At 42.0% G+C, this 16,352-nt stretch overlaps 1 protein-coding gene across 2 annotated transcripts in view; it reads left to right on the top strand.

Moving 5' to 3' along the window:
• The first annotated feature begins 4,283 nt into the window (after positions 1 to 4,283).
• The window catches only part of NSUN7 (NOP2/Sun RNA methyltransferase family member 7), a 298,057-nt gene continuing 285,988 nt past the window's right edge, over positions 4,284 to 16,352 (top strand). Inside the window, exon 1 of one of the 2 annotated variants that reach the window (XM_029588986.1) lies at positions 4,284 to 4,927. The gene's annotated coding sequence lies outside the window, so the exon portion shown is untranslated. The remainder of the gene's footprint in view (positions 4,928 to 16,352) is intronic. The other variant, XM_029588977.1, reaches the window with a different exon arrangement.

Raw genomic sequence — 16,352 nt, 5'->3', positions numbered from 1 at the left:
TTGGGGGTTCCCGCTCCGCAGGAGGTAGTCTCTGATCCAGCGGGCTTAAAGAAAACAGTTCCGTGGTCGGGTCTTGTGCTCCCTCCAGAGGTCCGACAGCCGGATTAACCAGCCCGCTCTCACCGTTTTTTGTGGCGCATTGTGCGATGGTCCGCTGTCCTGGAGGTAATGGAGGCGTCGAGGGGTACGATCTCTGTTTACCCTTGCGTTTTGGAGGCATATTTTCAATAAATCCAGCAGGAAATCTCAGTTTAAAGCAAAAAAACGCCAGAGCAGCTTCACAGTGCGACCTTCGGCGACGCCATCTTTAACTCCGCCCCCTTCAGCTATTTTCTGATGTTGACGATCTCTATGTTGATGTCTTTTTTGATAGGCAGATAAAACCCACCCTCGGCATCCTACACTCAATGACTCTTTTCCTATTTCCACTACCACTTTTTGTATATTCCTCACCACGTCCACTGGCTCTGAATCCTTTAAACAGGATTCCCAGTTCTCGCACAGGCCTGAGCATTTCGACCACTCAGTGGCCCTAACATTATAAGGTGTTACATTCCAGCCTGGGATTTCTATTTATATATTTTTAACATCTTCTTCACTTTCCAACTGTTTTGAACTATTCCTCTTCTTAAACAGTGACATATTTAAAGAAAGACCCTGCTCGCTGCGCCAAAATGTATTGCTTTTTTTAAATCACGCAGCAGTCCTATTTGTTTAAATATTAAGTAACTGTTTATTGATTTCCAACAGAGCTATATATACAGTCATTACTGTATAACAAATGTAACACTGTTTAAGAAAGTTACATCACCAATCCTAATTTATACCTACATCCAGGCTGCACTTCAGCTGGGATGCCCCGGGACAGCTTTTGCCAGGAGTCTCACGATTGGGAAAGTCCCTGCGCGGTGCGTCTACCCACAGGTGAGGCTTCTGACAAAAACTCCCTAGCCTCTCGCTTTTATAGAGAGTAACAACTCATGTAACTATGTTCGTAACAGTAGTTGCCAAAAGAATGTTCTGGTGTTCTATCCCCGGGTGTGGGCCAGACACCCAGAGAATAGTTACACATTTCATTCTTGGCTTGTTCTGTTTAAGTAACTATAGTGATCACTCCTTGGTCATGTAGGGGCAGAAATAGGATTTTTTGGTCTTGTTGGGGCAGAAGCAAGAGTCATCCTTATAAACATATTTACCATTCTATGTTCTTCTAGAAGTCAATGCAATACAATTTAATGCCCAATCTCAGAAGGTCCCTCTGCAATTTTTCCCAATCTGCTGCTTTTTTAATGACACAAAATAATTTTGAATCATCTGAATTGGTCACTCACTCATGGATCCTTTCTCCACATCATTTATGCATAAACTAAATACTGCAGGGCCCAATACAGAGATCCCTGGGGCACTCCACCAATGACATTTCTTCATTTGGAAAACTGACCATTTATGATTGTTCTTTTTAATATATTATCTCTTAAGTAACATGTTTTAACAAACAGGATATTAAGTTTTAATAAATTAAATGAATTGAGAATATCTGAAAAATGTACTGAAGCTGTGGGTAACCCACAAATGCAACTTGTACTTCATCCACCAGTGCCAATGGATTCATGGAGACAATGTAAGAAATTCATGGGTTATGACTGGAGGAACAAACCAACAGTAGTCATCTACATGTTGAGTATATGCATGTTTGCCTTTCTTTCTCTATAAGGATAATTTTATAACAGCTCACAAAGACTGCATATACAAAGTCTGCATATACAAAGAACACACACACTTGATCCTGAATTTTTCAAAGTGGACTTACATGTGTAAGTCTGCATTGAAAATGTGCAGATATGCTTGTACCTCAGCACGCCATATGCACACACATTTACAATTCCTAGGGAACATGTGTAAATGTATTCATGAATATCTATGCTCATACTTTTGAAAACTGAAAGTATGCACATAGTTTCCTTGCCCCCAACTCCACCTTCTGGAATGCCTCTTTCTAGTGTGCGTAAAGGTATGTGTAGAATAGCTTGTGCACATAATTTTACATATACAAATTCCCTCAGGCAATTTCTAAATTGTTTAAACTCTTTTGAAAATCAGGTCTAAATATATGTAACCACAAATCTGGTGATGTGGGGATCTGCAGGAGCCTTCTTTTGTAACATAGGCATGTTTAAATTTGAATTTTGGAACTACATTCAGGTACAGTAGATACTTCCCTGTCTTAGAGGGTTTAAAATCTAATAGGATCATTCATCAAAATGTGTTAACACATGGTGCAAATGCAAATTTTTGAAAGGGAGGGGCTGAAAGACATAGAGAGAGAGAGACTCTGGGGATGCCTTCACACTATTCAACTATTTATATCACTATAGGAGGGCCAGCTAAATACTCGAGGTGAGGTTTTTGGTGGTGGTTTAGTGAGATGTATGAACAGCACAGTACACCTCGGTGAAGATTTGATGTCATTTGGAGTAAGGAACGTCTCACAAAGATGAGATTTCTTCAGTGTTCTCTCGCCCTAGCTTGATGGGGTGTGAAAACTTTAACTCACTGTTTATCATAAGCACACCCCTTTATCTTATGACGGGCGTTATGCATGCAAAATTATAGAATTTTAATGAATCTAGGGGTAAATTTGTATCTGAAGCAACAGAAGATAAAGTGACTTGCATCAATGGGAGAAGTGGGATTTCAGCCCTTGTTTTCAGTCCTTTGCTCTGATCACTAACCTCCCTCCTCCACCTCAGTTAACTTCAAAGTCACTGGAAGGCTGCTCCATTGTTACAAGTCCATGTGTGCCTCTTCCCCCCTCTTTACTAAAACATTTATAAGAAAATCTGGGGTTTTTAGCTTTTCCCTAGCTGTTTCTTTCGGCCAAATAAGTCCTCTTCGCGTTCACGCTTCTTGCCCAGAAGGCTGGTGTGCCATATGCTTTTATTAATGTAACTGTGCCTTGGGCTTGAAAAGGTTGGGAAATCTTTTTTTCAGGAGTTTGACAGACACCCTAGGTGCCTTGTGCTTGGCCTTACATCTTCAGCTCCTATGAAATAGATCATCTTTTAATACATACCCAGAAGGGATCTAGTTCATTTACAAAAAATGAGGACCAACAACATGCACTGCTGCTTTAAAAAGGTCAGTTTTAAATCCATTTTTAGGGGTCACTGTGTTCATCTGCTTCACAAGAAACCTTAGTTGAGGCTTTTACACATTGTGATGTCATCAAGGATTGTTAAAGCTTCCTTCTCATTGGGAGATTCTTCATGATGTGTTCACTGTATGATGGCAAAACTAAGTATTTGCAGAACCTGAGAAGTAGGTCTAAATCCTTAAAACACTGCCTGGAGAGAATGAGCGATGATGGATAAAAAAAGATAAAGGTGAGTGCTGACATGGCGAATTCACACAGTCTACTGCAAAAATATCAAAAGCTTTGGGGGGGGGAGGGGCAAAAAAAAGCAAAACAAGCAACTCACAATGAGTTCATTTCATATTGCTAATCCACAAGTCATTATGCAAAACTACTCAATACAGACCCATGCCGGCTGAAAGTCAGCCGTACTATTTCCAACTCTCGTCATTATTTTGGGTGGGGGTGGGGGGAGATTCAACATGCTTTTCTTTACGTACACGGACAGTCTGGAGACAGTAGCGCGGAGAGTCTAAGCCCCGACCCCTGTGGAAACTTTATCGACTCAGGATAGCAAAATCCGCGCAACGAAGCCCCGCAGCGCCATCCTTCCCTATGAAACGCTAATCACAGCTACTTCCATAAAATCTCGCTTTTTATACCGCAGCATTCGCAACTATCCTCGCCGTGAGCCCCCTAAATTATAGTGCGGACGCGGCTCTTGTGCAACCGAATCACCTGGTCAAATCAATCTCCTCTTGCCCCGGGACTGCTGAACGAAAAACAACCCATCTTCCAAAGTATCCTTGCCACTAAAGGTAAAGGCACCTAATAAATACGAAACTAAATTGCAAGATGCTCCTACATACTACCCCAAAACTTGCCGCTGAAAGTTCCAATCCCGGGCGAGCCAAAACAAAACAAACCCGGGCCGCCCCGCCGTTGCCGTGGAGACCGAGGCGTCCGGACCATACTATCATACCGGGGCCGAGAGGGGAGAAAGGTAGGGATGTCCCCCTATAGTCTAGGAAAAACGTCAGCGACTGAGACATTCATACAAAAAAAAAGCTAACGGGGTGTTTGTGACCCAGCACGTAGACGCACAACGTTGCACGGTATTTGCCCTATCTGCTAGCGCTGCGCGCGGAGCATGCCTGATGAAGCTGCGGAAAAAAAAAAGATTCTACCGCAGCTCCCCTTCCCCTTTCCCCTCCTCCTTCTCTCGGGCAGTAGCGGTTAGTTCTAGATTTGAATGAAACAGCCCCGCCCTCCTCCTCCCCAGCCTTCTCCTCCTTTTCTCCTCCCCTCCCCTCTGGCGGCCCCGCGCCGCTACGGCAAAACCCCCAACTCTGGCGCGAGCCCCGCCTACGACCCCTCCCCCTCCCTTCCTCCCACCAATCATCTCCCACGCTCGCTTTACGGGACCCGCCTTCCTCGCGGTCAAGCTCAAGCAATCACCAATCACGTCTCGCGTAACCAATGCGCCCCGCCTCCAGACGGACTCCGTTCTTCCTTTCTTCTTGGAGAGGCCGCGGGCGTGTCCTCCTTGCGCCCCGCCCTCGTCCCCCCTAGACGCCTCTGGGAACCTGTTCTTGGCCGCGGCTGGGAGGACGGAGGCGGCCCGGGCGCTGGTGGCGGCGGTCGCAGCCCTCCCCCAATCTCCTCTATTGGTGCCGTCGGAGGGGGGCGCTAGTGTGAAACCTGTCGGCTTGAAACCTGTCGGCTTGACTCCTGTTCCGCGGTGCGCACGGAGCTGCTGGCAGTGTCAGACGAATTCAGGAACAGGAGTTCACGGTAAGTGTAGGACCGGACTCTCTGGTGTGTGCGCGCGCGGCGAGTTAGTCTAATTACCCTCGGATTTATTTGCAGTGTAGTGCAGTGGAGCGGGGGTCTGGGGCTCTCAGTTTTTTTTTTTAATTTAATTTAATTCATTTATTTGTTTATTTTGCTTCTGTGAGTTGCTTCATAATGAACTGTATTGTTGCGGCGGGGGCAACGTTTTTGTTCTATATTACCTTAGTAAATAATTTTTAGACATTTTTTATTCTACTTTTAAAAAGGTGTGACTTTTTATAGTTTCCTTGTTAGAAATTCAGTTCTCTTTAATTCCGCCTGCAATATTATGCAAGCAGTTGCTTCTGAAAATAAATTATCGAATATACTTTAAGAGATGGCATGATTGCTTATTTTATTGTACGAGTTAAACCGTGGTGTCATGATAGTAGTATAAACATTTTCTGTAGTAGAGGAACAGAGTGAATTAGCAGTGGGATACTGAGATTTATTTACAGATTGCCGTTTCATATTCGCCCGATAGTCAGTAGTGACTGAAAATGATAATCACATGATGCTTTATGTGATATCGCATGATCTTCGCCACTTTGAGCCATATGAGGAGATGGTCTTCGAGAAGACCTGAGACGTGAACAGGGCACTGTGGGGAAACTTGCACTGTTGCTGCTCATGAAGCATTTCTGTTGCTGCTAATCTAGTTTTTGTAATTAGAAAATGCACTCTGACTGTATTCACAGTAACATGAATCCCCCCAAGTATATTGTTGTATGGATCTGGATTTCATACATATAGTTTGCTTTTCTATGAGCTACAAGTTCCTTGTGGGTTTTGCGGTTTTATCATTTTAGCTCGTAAAGTAGCTGACTGTTCAGAGGCTTTCCATATCTTCATTTATTTCACAGTTAAAAGTAAAAAGTCAGAGGTGGGAAATATCAGTTTTGTACAGTTTCCTTTTGATTTTAAACATTTTTATATGACTGCCAATCACTTTGCGGACATGAGATGTTTGGGTTCAAGTATATGCATGCTTTTTAATTTTTAGGCTATGTTTATTTAAATACAATTTTTAGTCTCCCAATGAAAATGAAGCTGAGCTTGTGTCCTCCTCCTCATTATGTTGGACAAAGATAAATCTTGTGTGATGTAATTAATAGGGAAAATTGAACTATGACTAGAGTAGAAATTTATTCGAGCTCATCCTTTCTGACTAATTCCCATAAGTATAATCAGTTCATTCCGATCTGGACTTCAGTTTAATGTTCCAATGTTCTGCTCCGCGTGATGTTAACTGTTTCACCCATTTGCTTCTTGTTCTGATATTTATTTATTGTGTTTATGTAGATATCGAATTAATTTTATATATTCCCAAATTGTTTTATATACAGATATTTAGTTCCATGTACCCCAGTTATTTGTTATCCGTGTTCTTTGGAAAGCTCCCATGCAACAATCTGTTTCTTTGTAAATCGGTGTGATTTGTATTTTTTTACACGAACGTCGGCATAAAAAAGTTACAAATAGATAAATAGATGTTATAGATCCCAACACTCATTTTCACAGTGATTCTTAATACTGTAAAGATGCTTTTATGGTTTCAGTTTAAGAAGCATCCTGTGACCTGGATACAGCTGTATGCATCCTTGATGTATACTGAGCATAGCCAATCCTTTGTTTTAACAAGTGAGTTATGGTGCCCAAAGAAATCATCTTGAACTTTTCTTTGAATAGTAACTTGCTCAGGGCCCTTGGATCTAGAATTGAGATGGTATCCCCCAGTTTGTTTGTTTTTTGGTACCAGGTAGTACTTGGAGTAGAATCCTCATCCTCCTTTCCTGGTGGAAGAGGCTTGACTTCATTGACCTGTAGAAGGGAGACAAACTCCTTTTGAAATAGGTCCTGGTGTGAAGGGGAACTCAAAAGGGGGTCTTTTTATGGCATTTTGGTGGGATTCTTCAAAACCTAAGGGCCTGATTTTAAAAAGTATTTACATGCTTTAAAACTGGGTGTTCCACATGTAAATGCACTTTATCCATGTAAGTGGGCTTTTGAAAATTGTTACAGTATATGCCATTGAATTTTCCATAGGATATTCATGTGCAAGTGCTCTTTTTAAGTGCATATATTTCTTTTTAAAATAGCTTTGATGGTATGTTACATTATATGCAGGAAGACCTTGTGAGACTGGAAAATTGGGCATCCAAATGGCAGATGAAATTTAATGTGGATAAGTGCAAGGTGATGCATATAGGGAAAAATAACCCATGCTATAATTACACGATGTTGGGTTCCATATTAGGTGCTACAACCCAAGAAAGAGATCTAGGTGTCATAGTGGATAACACATTGAAATCGTCGGTTCAGTGTGCTGCGGCAGTCAAAAAAGCAAACAGAATGTTGGGAATTATTAGAAAAGGAATGATGAATAAGACGGAAAATGTCATAATGCCTCTGTATCGCTCCATGGTGAGACCGCACCTTGAATACTGTGTACAATTCTGGTCGCCGCATCTCAAAAAAGATATAATTGCGATGGAGAAGGTACAGAGAAGGGCTACCAAAATGATAAGGGGAATGGAACAACTCCCCTATGAGGAAAGACTAAAGAGGTTAGGACTTTTCAGCTTGGAGAAGAGACGACTGAGGGGGGATATGATAGAGGTGTTTAAAATCATGAGAGGTCTAGAACGGGTAGATGTGAATCGGTTATTTACTCTTTCGGATAGTAGAAGGACTAGGGGACACTCCATGAAGTTAGCATGGGGCACATTTAAAACTAATCGGAGAAAGTTCTTTTTTACTCAATGCACAATTAAACTCTGGAATTTGTTGCCAGAGAATGTGGTTCGTGCAGTTAGTATAGCTGTGTTTAAAAAAGGATTGGATAAGTTCTTGGAGGAGAAGTCCATTACCTGCTATTAAGTTCACTTAGAGAATAGCCACTGCCATTAGCAATGGTTACATGGAATAGACTTAGTTTTTGGGTACTTGCCAGGTTCTTATGGCCTGGATTGGCCACTGTTGGAAACAGGATGCTGGGCTTGATGGACCCTTGGTCTTACCCAGTATGGCATTTTCTTATGTTCTTATGTTCTTAACTCCTTTTAAAATTACCTCCTTAATCTGTAGCCTTCCTTTTAACATCCAGAGAACCAACCTGTTTGAGGTTACTGTGGGTCAATGATTATGCAAAACTACAAAAAAAGTGATACACTGGCTATGTCTCATTTTTTGTCTGGGTTGCTGTCTAGAGTTTTGAGTTTCTGTGGTTACATTTACAAGCCTTCAACTTTGTTGCTGATAGAGGCCAAAGAGTAAGCAGGATAATGCCTTTTCTGCTTTAAAAAAAAAAAAAAAAGTTTCCTTGCTGGACCACTCATTCCTCTATGAAGGAATTTTTTTTTTCAGTGTAGGATTTTAGCATATAGGCTCGTTAATACCTGACTGAACATAGTACTACAGTTATTTGCCAGGTTCGTTCAAATAAAACCAAACAGAAGTATTTAATATTTTTACTTTTTTCCTTATTCCCCTCCACATATTTATTTTCATCGCCTCTTAATCTTAAATCCTACCTCTGCCCTTCCTTTTTTCACTGACATACCTAAAAATGCTCTTGTCCCTTTTTTCTTACCTATTTTTTCCTCCTCTCTCATCTTTGCCATCCTGACTGCTTTTCCTGCCACTTCCAGCTTCACCCAATATTCTCTCCTATGCTCTTCTTTTTTAGATCCCATGTTTTCATTGCTCATCTTTTTGCTTTACCTTTTTGAGCCACCTCTTTTGAAAACTGTATTGGTCATTTTAACACAAAGATTTGTTGCTTTTTTGTTGTTGTTCCTTTTAGTTTAGACCACGGTTCTTCTATGTTGCATACATCCTCTCACCCTGCCAGTACCTCTGTAACATATTTTTCCCATTTTACTAATGGTATTTTTGAAGTAGAGGACTTGGATTTTCTTGTTGCGGTTCACTGTCTTGCCTGTTATTTCAAACTATGCCATCTGATGATCACTGGTGCTCAGGTGGACTCCTTTCTGGACGTCAGAAATACCTTCTCTATTTGCAAATACCAAGTACTGTATTGCCCCTTCACTAGTCAATTCCAAAAAGACTAACTTTGTATGCCAGTTCAGTTAAGTATCTTACTCTCACGAACAACCAACCGAAAAAGTTGTAGCGATGTTAACTTGCAATTGGGAGAGAGAACTATTCTCTTAAATAAAAGCTGAGAGAATTTAGCAAAAACCATTCTAAAATACAGAAATTTCACTTATCAGTGCAGCCAGCAAATCCCAATTCACTGTCAGGTGAGCATTCAGATAATGCATAGTAGACTGAATATGTGACTTTTGAAAGATTAAAATAAGGCTCATTTACCATATTACTATAATAGTAAATCAAAGAACCTACTATTTTTTCTTTCTCGGTTCTGCATTTCTGTTGGGGAAACTGCAGAGGTAGCATTCAGAACCTGTGGTGGGGAGTCAGTCCCATCCATTGCCCAAAGTGACACCTAATAGCTTGATTTGGAGTGCAAGCTTACTGTGATCTGAAGAGAACTGCAAACTGTGCCCCATGGGCACTTACTGTCTTTGACCGGGCTAATTGAGAGGGGGGAAAAACTCCAGTTAGTCGTGATTGACAGTTTATAGTGCACAGGGCAGGTTCTGATTTGAGTTGGAAGCTCTGAAGAGTAGGAGGAAACTGTTTAGCCAAAAAATTATATTTAAAAAAAAACCCCTCCCAGTGATATACTTCACACAATATTTATAAGGAATTTTAAGAAAAAAAGGCTCCCTAACTGCAATACCTTGGAACGCCTTAACAAAAACTGTTTGTTTCTTTTGAGTTCTAGAAATATTTGGGAATACAATCATTCTATGCCTCCACAATTCCTAACACAAATTTTTAACAGCCAGTCTTTCCAATACCAAGAAAACTACTAAAGTGGAATCCTTAGCCAAAGATTCTAATAAGGTAGTCACTTTTAAAACTTCCTTTGCTTCAGAAGTGGAGGTGTAGCCTCCTGGTTAGAGCAATGGGCTGCAACCCATGGAAATCAAGGTTTGAATCTTGTTGCTCCTTGTTACAATCTAATTTTATAGTTGACCCTGCATGTCATGGTTCATTTCTTTTATCTCCATCTTGTTGGGGATTTTTCTCCTGAAGTAGCAGGAATTCTTCATTGTGGGGCCCCTGTGGAATATTTTTCGTTCCCCTTGGTCATCTTAAGTAAGTTTCTCAAATGTTACATCTTTCTTTTTTTCAACAGCCATGGTTGCCACTGGGATTGATGCACCAAATGACATTGACTGAATTTTTGAACATAGATTTTTTTTTTTGGTTTTGTTTTGTTTTTTAATCCAGTGTCCTAAAAAGATAAGGCCAGTGGCTTTAACTGTTGTCCCTAGGCTTGATGTGATTGCCTTTCACAGATCCCCGTGATGTTTGCATTGCCTGGGGGAGGAGCATGCCATTATGCAGTGTTTCCTTTATGGAATCATGATCCCTAGAGGACACTGATCCCAGCTAGAACTCATGGAGTGGCACTTCAGAAAAAAATCCGACCCATTAGCATTGATAATGAGGGACCCAGGAGCTGCAGTGGCCACTGGCAGTGCATTGACATGGGGAGGGGGGACTGGGGGAGGAGGGGGAGGCATTGATTTCCTTTGACATCAAGAACCAAGAAGATATTCCTTTGTCTGCCTCCTCCCACCAGAAGAAATTGAAGGATTCTACTTCTTAGGTACTGGCTTCATGAAGTTCCAATGATATGCATCAGGTGAAGGCTAAGAAGCATCAACATCAATCTCTATCAATGTGCAATGCTGGGAGTGGGGACATTTTGGTGGCAGTTTTGAATCTCCCAAAGCATTCCTTTGGCGAGAAGAGCTCATCCTCTATGCAGATTCAGGAATGACAACAGTCTTCAAGGGTCGTGGTGTCAGCTGCCTATAGATTTCTGATGTCTGAAAGATAAAGCCTCACTTCCTACCTCCCAAGCCATCTTGGCATTGGCAGTTTTTGAGGAGGAGCTGAATAGGAAGATCCAGAAAGCTCTGGACTACAAAATGCAGAGCCTCAGAGTATTGCTATTAATGGTTTCTGAAGACAGGCATCCAGTTGTTACTGGAATTCCTCATGGCATCCAATGAAGGTCCTTGATGCTGGTTCCTGGAGGGGCAACAACATTGGATACTGATGCTAATTTCAAGGGCATCAGGGGAGGGGAGGAGCATAATTTTCCCCAAGATGCAGGAAGTCATTGGGTCTAGGACCCAATGTGGAAAATGCAGCCCTCCCTGAGACCTTGCCTGTTAGATGGATACAGTCCCGGTCCATATCCCCATCCCCAATGTACCAGTTGGGCTTGGACTCAGAATTTTCCAAGGAGTATGGCTATAGTTTAGAAAACCTCTTTGTTCAGGAGGGATCCACAGGTGATCCCTCTCTTCCACAGGAAAGGAAGCGATCTCATCCTGAGGTCCTCTCCTTCGCAGAGTTTGAGAGGAGCACATTCTTTTTCCTTTGAGTTGCAGAAGGAAGAAGAGTCCAGGGCAAAGATGTTTGGCGTCCTCCAGTTTGTAGTACCTCCAAAAGATATTGTGGCAATATCTATCCATGAGATTGTTCAAGAGACAGAAGAGACTATGGGAGAACCCCCTCTTTGTGGCTATGGTAAACAAGAAGGCGAACAGAATAGCTGCAGCCAACTTACCAATTGATGGAAGTTCACTCTGCTCTCAAGAAAGCTTTGAACCCACTCCTCTTTGCTCCTGGGGAGGAATTCCTGCACTCTTGGCTTGCTCGGGGGAAAAAGGTTTACCGGGGGCTATGTTGAATGCCCATACAGACTCGTGTCAATATATGTGGAACATTCTGAAGTTGACTAGAACAGTAGTACTCAACCTTTTTCCCATCGTGACACACCTGACAGACCACGCTCACACATGTGACACACTGCTCATTACAATTTACGATGGAAATAAAGGTCCGGGATTATTTTTATTGTTAAGAATGATACAAGAAAAAGATACATATTCTGTGTGAACAGAAATTGCATAAACAGTAAACATCCCACACCAAAACAGCACCAATTTCCAGCACTTAACAGTAACCACCTTACCTAAGAAAAGGCAATACTGAAATATTACACCAATATATCTCCTATTAGGAAAACGGACCAAGTCAGGCTGCTATAGAGCCCTACACAGAAACTACACGCCAGCAGAAAACCTCACCTGAATCACATGTGCTGACCCTCACCCAACAAAGAATAAAGAGACCAAAACGCATAACTAGAAGCATGCAGACAAAAACTGAATTGGAAACCTCAACAAGCCGGAGTCTCTGCACGCAGTGTAACAAAGGAGAAAAAAACATCACCAGTCCTTATAAAACAAATCAAGAAATATAAAATCAATAGCCGCAAAACCATACTAACAAAAAGAACAGATTATTTCAAAACAGCGGGTGAATGGAATATCCAATAATTAAAAACTCATATCAAAAATTTCTAGATACCAATAAAATATTTCAAAATAGCAGACACAAAGACCCAGTAATGAAAAATAATAAGGATATGAACAATTTTTTGCTCTGCATACCTGGGAACGTTTGATATCCAGGTGCCCTGAGATTGTTTTGAATTAGCAGGAGGAGGGATGGGTTGCTTGCATCTCTCTCTCTCTCTCTCTGGCTCTCAATCGCTCACATATACATGTGCATTTTCTCTCACTTATATAGGCTCTTAATTACACATTTACACAATGCTGTCTATCTTTTCAGGCTTACATACACATGCTGTCGTTTTCTCTCACACAGACTCTCATTCGCATGCTTATAAACATGCGCTCTCTCTCTCTCTCTCTCTCTCTCTCTTATTTACACACAGGCTTTCATTCACATGCTTATAAACATGCGCTCTTTCTCTCATTTACACACAGGCTCTCAGTCACATACTCACATGCTCCCTCACCTAAACCAGCTCTCAATCAACACATACATGCTTGCTCATTCACTCACTCTCCCCCCTCCCCCGAACTAGCGGCAGCCTCCTCCCAACCCTAAAGTCAGCAGCAACCTACTTCATTTTCAGCCCTCGCGGAGAAGGAGTCCCATCGGCCGCAGGGGTTGACGAAGTGCTTTGTTTTTCTCCGAGCCGCGCAGCTCATTCCTCAGGCTGCGCCTTTCTACTTTTCTTCGGGCCGACGTTGCCTGCACCAGCATGGTCTCTTCTTCCCGCACACGCACCTGCTGATCACCACTTCCTTTTCCGGGCAGAGGGGGGGCGGGAAGAAGAGAGTGCCAGTGCTGCTGACTCCAGCTGTCCTGACGCGTTCTGCCTGGGCTATTAGCATTTTAAGCCCGGGCGGAGGACCTATTTTGCTCGGGAGGGGGAGCAGCTGGGTCAGCGGGGGAACGGGAAGTGTGGCGACACACCAGTTGAGAACCACTGGACTAGAATACTGAAATGCACTATATTAGGGACTGGCACTGAATACTATAAAAAGGTTACAGTTAGTACAAAACCCTGCAGTAATAATATTTGGCTCCAAGACATTTGACGTTATGCTGCTTTTAGAAGAACTTCACTGGCTTCTATTTGTATGCAGAGTGAAGATTTTAAGATTTTATTTGGTGTTTATAGCTATTTGTAGAGGTCAACCTGCTTATTTGTCCCTATAAACCAGTCAGCGTTTTATGAGCCTCTCAATTAGATCTCATGTTGAGACTATATTGGTATGTGTAAGACTTGTTTTCCTATTAGTCACTCATCCTTTGGAATGTTTTTGCTTTGTATGTACATCAGGAATTCAATTAACGTTTAGAGCATGAAAGCCTGGCTTCCAACAGGTTTTTAAATAGAGATTTTAAGTGGTAATCTTTTTTTTTTTTTTCTTTTAATTGAATTTATTGGTAGGTTTAGTAATATGAAGTGTTCTATTTTATACATTATGATTTTTGTTCTATTGCTCAGACCCAGATTTAGACAACAAGGCAACTCCTAGGGCACCAGATTTCAAAGGTGCCAAATAGCCAGTCCAAATCCTGCTTCTTTTTGTTATAGGGCCACGTACCAGCACAGCTTAAAGGGGTGCCAGTGTGGTTCTCTGCCTATGGTTACCAAAATGATAAATTTGGTTCTGTTATTTATAAGTGTCTTGAGTTACTTTTTTTGTTTGTAAGAATGATTATGTATTGGATTAAGAATGTTTGTTTATTTTTTAATTTTTACACTACTTTCATTTTATTTTGTATTAGGTGGTTAAGTAAAATAATTTAACCTAAACTTAGTGTGTGAGGTTTTGTCGGAGTGGCTTCCTCCAGAGCAGCATGATGACCTGGGTGGACCAGGGTATAGCGTGAAAACACATGATCTGTTTGACCTTTTGATGGTTTTGAAATGGCATCAAGTGTATCTGCAGTAGGTTTTGGTATTGACAGACTTGCCAGACTGTGGGCCTCAGACTGTTTACAGGGTGACCAGAATAGGCTTGTTGACATGTTTTGCAATTTGGTGATAAAAGTACCCAAATTACTGAAATGAAAGACCACTCCGCGACACTTCATATCTGCCCTCCTTAACCAGGTCGTATCTAAGAGGAGTACCAAGGAGATTCTTTTTTTTTTTTTTTTCTTATCAGCCGAGGAGACCTTTCTGCAACAGGGTTCTCACTCTTATCCTGGACAATAGATGGTACGAAAGGCTCAGCCAGCAGCCCACCCAAAACCTGGGACAGGATTCTGACTGCATATCTGAAAGCCTAGCCAGGATATTGGTATCTACCAGAGGACGTCCTTGTTGGAAGGAGGCTGAGATTTTACATCAGTTGTTGGGCCCAGTGTAACTTCAGACACTTGGATTCACAGCATAATTCGAAGAGGAAGATTATGGTTATTTGGTGTCCCACCAAATTGCTGACTGAAAACCGTTTAATCAGTTTCTTGGCATCAGGAATTGATACAAAAGAATCTATCCTCCTTAGAGGCCAAAATGGTTGAGCCTGTTCCAGCAGGGGAAAGAGGGTGGGATTTTACTCCAAGAACTTCCTGATCCCAAAGAAGACAAGGGTCTCCATCCCATCTTAGACCTAAGGGTTTTGAACAAGTTCCTGATGAGGGAAAAGTCCAAGATGGTTTCCCTAGGTACTGTGAATCTATTTTCTAGATCTGAAAGATGCCTGCACCCACCCAGGTCATAGAAGGTATCTCGGATTTGTGGTAGGGAAGAATCACCTCCAATATTGCATACTGCCCTTTGACCTGGCATCAGTGCCATGCATATTCACAAACTTTCTTGTGGTGGTGGCGCTTCAGTGCAAATTTAGGGTTCATGTGTTTTTTTTTTCTGTAGCTAAGCAGTCAGATTCACCCATAAATTTGAGGGTTGCGGCACCTGGTGTTACCAAACAGACTTGTCTCTCCTAGCTAGTAGAGCTTTGAGCTGTACTAAGCACCCACAGCAGTTGCTTTGTGAACCTACTCAGTCTGTTTTTGACTTAGCACAGCACAGATGTGTATTGTCTCTGTTCTATTTTTCACACTAACTTTTCCATTTTTCTCTGTTTTTGTTGTCTTGCTGCCTCGGCAGCCTCAACAGCAGCACTTTAAATGCTACTCAGAAATTTACCTTGCAAAAGCTTTTTTTTTTTTTTTTTTTTTTTTTTTTTTTGCATCCTGGGCTTACTCCCAGATATCTATCGAAAAAGAGTGCCCTGAGTGGGTTTAAAAAACCTGCCCATGTGGTAAAATGATAGGCATGAGTTTTGCTACATTTGCCTTGGTCCAGACCACGACCAGGTGAACTGCTATACCTGTGAGAGGATGTGCCTGCATTCTCAGCGATCCAAGGCCCCTTGGATAGATCTGCGGTCACTCCTCCCCTAACAGTGCAGCATTGTCTGCCTCCTCGGGTAAAAAGGATTGAGTTGGAGCTCTTTAAAGATTCCACCATTAGTGCACAGGCCTCGGCCTCTGGGTTGACTAGCAGGAGCTGATCTGCGTCTGAGATGCCATCATTCACTCACCTACTGAAGAAATGTAGAATGCACTGGGATGCATTGGCACTGGCTCCCTCCATGCATGTGTGTAGAATAGACGTCATTTTAAATTTATGGGGGAGGGTAATCAGAACTGCCTCTGTTGCAAGCTCTGCGTGTCCTCTTACCCTGCAGGGTTTGAATCAGTAATCAAAGCAACATTTTTTGCATAGGCCTTTGCTTTAATTATTGATCCTGGAGAAGTTACCCACAAAGATTATGCTTGCTTTGTGAGTGCAATTTTTCAATTGGAAACAATATGGGTAGGCTTTAAATAATGAAACCTATGGGGTAAATTTTAAGAGTTGCTTGCATAAAAAGGCCCATATATGGACCGAGCACGAGCAGCTCTTATTTTAAAACTGGCAAAGTATGTGTGC

This window comes from Rhinatrema bivittatum, chromosome 1 (genome assembly GCF_901001135.1).
Source record: "Rhinatrema bivittatum chromosome 1, aRhiBiv1.1, whole genome shotgun sequence".
NCBI lineage: Eukaryota > Metazoa > Chordata > Amphibia > Gymnophiona > Rhinatrematidae > Rhinatrema > Rhinatrema bivittatum.
The sequence above is the reverse complement of the archived record's forward strand: the minus strand, read 5'-3'. Positions and strand labels throughout refer to the sequence as shown.